We start from the raw sequence: 2,819 nt of genomic DNA, 5'->3' as shown, positions 1-2,819 counted from the left end.
TTAAGCGACTGGTGGGAAATATCAACAGACATCAACTTTCAGATGCAGAAATACATTTGAAACTTCCTGTCAGATTAAAACTGTGTGCCCGACTGAGACTCGAACTCGGGACCTTTGCCTTTCGCGGGCAAGTGCTCTACCAACTGAGCTACCGAAGCACGACTCACGCCCGGTACTCACAGCTTTACTTCTGCCAGTACCACGTCTCCTACCTTCCAAACTTGACAGAAGCTCTCCTACGAACCATGCAGAACTAGCACTCCTGAAAGAAAGGATATTGCGGAGACATGGCTAGGCCACAGCATGTGAGTACCGGGCGTGAGTCGTGCTTCGATAGCTCAGTTGGTAGAGCACTTGCCCGCGAAAGGCAAAGGTCCCGAGTTCGAGTCTCGGTCGGGCACACAGTTTTAATCTGCCAGGAAGTTTCATATCAGCGCACACTCCGCTGCAGAGTGAAAATCTCGTTCTGGAAACATCCCCCAGGCTGTGGCTAAGCCATGTCTCCGCAATATCCTTTCTTTCAGGAGTGCTAGTTCTGCATGGTTCGTAGGAGAGCTTCTGTAAAGTTTGGAAGGTAGGAGACGAGGTACTGGCAGAAGTAAAGCTGTGAATACCGGGCGTGAGTCGTGCTTCGGTAGCTCAGTTGGTAGAGCACTTGCCCGCGAAAGGCATAGGTCCCGAGTTCGAGTCTCGGTCGGGCACACAGAAAAAAAAAAGTTGGTAGAGCACTTGCCCGCGAAAGGCAAAGGTCCCGAGTTCGAGTCTCGGTCGGGCACACAGTTTTAATCTGCCAGGAAGTTTCATATCAGCGCACACTCCGCTGCAGAGTGAAAATCTCGTTCTGGAAACATCCCCCAGGCTGTGGCTAAGCCATGTCTCCGCAATATCCTTTCTTTCAGGAGTGCTAGTTCTGCATGGTTCGTAGGAGAGCTTCTGTAAAGTTTGGAAGGTAGGAGACGAGGTACTGGCAGAAGTAAAGCTGTGAATACCGGGCGTGAGTCGTGCTTCGGTAGCTCAGTTGGTAGAGCACTTGCCCGCGAAAGGCATAGGTCCCGAGTTCGAGTCTCGGTCGGGCACACAGAAAAAAAAAAAAGTTGGTAGAGCACTTGCCCGCGAAAGGCAAAGGTCCCGAGTTCGAGTCTCGGTCGGGCACACAGTTTTAATCTGTCAGGAAGTTTCATATCAGCGCTGCAGAGTGAAATTCTCATTCTGGAGAAATACATTTAACTATTGCAAAGTGAGTAATGTAGCTGTTCCTGATCTGTTATAGGAACTACCTACAGCTCGGAAAGCACTTCCCATGAGGAATTTAAGCATATGTGACGTTTATTGCACTATCTGCTGTGTCGCTCCTGAGAGTTATAAAATTTTTTGAGGATTTTAATTATTGTGATGTAAGGTAAGTGGTAAGTTTGTGTATTTATTGTGGAGAGGGAATGTAACTTACGTCCTTTATAAGTATTATACCTTGAAAGTATTATACCTTGATTCCATAAGCCTACTTTAGTTATTGAAGTTTCGATCAAACTATTCGTGGGTATAAGCTTTTGTGAAATGCCGTCAATGCAGGGAAAGTGGCAGTCTCGTCAGCGCCTTCTGGCTACTTTTCCGCCAGGCATCGTAAATTACGTTGGGGGGAAATGGAAAAGCAGCGGCAGAAAGGACTCCGAGGGCGATACATATGATAAGTCCTCATAAGGGTGGTCCAAAAGAGGCAAATAGAGGAGGAGAAGGAAACGAAAATAAAAAGAAGGAAAAACAGAATGTAGCCGAAGAGAGGAAAGGTAGTACAAGGAAGAGTGCAATAAAATTAGAAATGGTCTTTTCGACGACAACGATGAAGACAGAGTGCACGTACTGCGAAGAAAAGTTTTCAAATTCAAGACAAGAAAAAAAGGCACTCCGTCATCAGGCCACGAGTGGCCTACCGGGACCATCCGACCGCCGTGTCATCCTCAGAGGAGGATGTGGATAGGAGGGGCGTGGGGTCAGCACACCGCTCTCCCGGTCGTTATGATGGTATTCTTGACTGAAGCCGCTACTATTCGGTCGAGTAGCTCCTCAATTGGCATCATGAGGCTGAGTGCACCCCGAAAAATGGCAACAGCGCATGGCGGCCGGATGGTCACCCATCCAAGTGCCGGCCACGCACAACAGCACTTAACTTCGGTGATCTCACGGGAACCGGTGTATCCACTGCGGCAAGGCCGTTACCCCAAGACAAGAAGAGCAGCCCATTTAGAGCCTCTTCAGCCCACGAACTCTATGCATGAGTTGAGGAACACAGTTCGACTTTTATTTGTATAAAGTTTAATAATTTAATTCGAATCATATTTTAAATGAAATATATTTCTTTGCCAAAACAGTTGCTATCCCTTATTTTTTAGTTTAAAGCAAGGAACCCCTTGAGTGCGGGGTCGCAAAAGGCCAGTGAGGTTTACGGCATTCGACGCCCCACGCAACCACAATATTGGCTTCCAACGGCAACAGGGGGAGGGACTGCAGGTATCCAATGGCGAGCACAGCATGAGGCGACGGAGCGTTGCTCAACTGCTTAGTCGACGAGTAACTCACAACAGTGCTAACGGAGCCGACACAAGGCAGAGCAATGGCAATGATAAACAAAGCAAACATTGCCTTGTATCTACAACAGTTGACATTTAGCCAGAAAGGAACCAAAGGGTTTTCGCAGAGTGAGCAAGAAGTGGCAGATGAAATATTAGCGTTTCTGCAAGATGAGTCAGTGGAATGTATGGCGTTGTATACGCTCGACTGTGCGGACAATGTAAATGAGGAGTACAATGATGATGATACATGCT

At 47.7% G+C, this 2,819-nt stretch overlaps 1 non-coding gene across 1 annotated transcript; it reads left to right on the top strand.

The window, feature by feature from the left end:
* Positions 1–326: 326 nt before the first annotated feature.
* On the top strand, positions 327–401 carry Trnas-cga (transfer RNA serine (anticodon CGA)). Its single transcript has one exon. It is a non-coding gene; the product is annotated as a tRNA-Ser (tRNA).
* Positions 402–2,819: the final 2,418 nt, after the last annotated feature.

This window comes from Schistocerca nitens, chromosome 3, assembly GCF_023898315.1.
Source record: "Schistocerca nitens isolate TAMUIC-IGC-003100 chromosome 3, iqSchNite1.1, whole genome shotgun sequence".
Classification (NCBI taxonomy): Eukaryota; Metazoa; Arthropoda; class Insecta; order Orthoptera; family Acrididae; genus Schistocerca; species Schistocerca nitens.
Note: the sequence above shows the minus strand (reverse complement) of the source record. Positions and strands in the feature narration are given on the sequence as shown.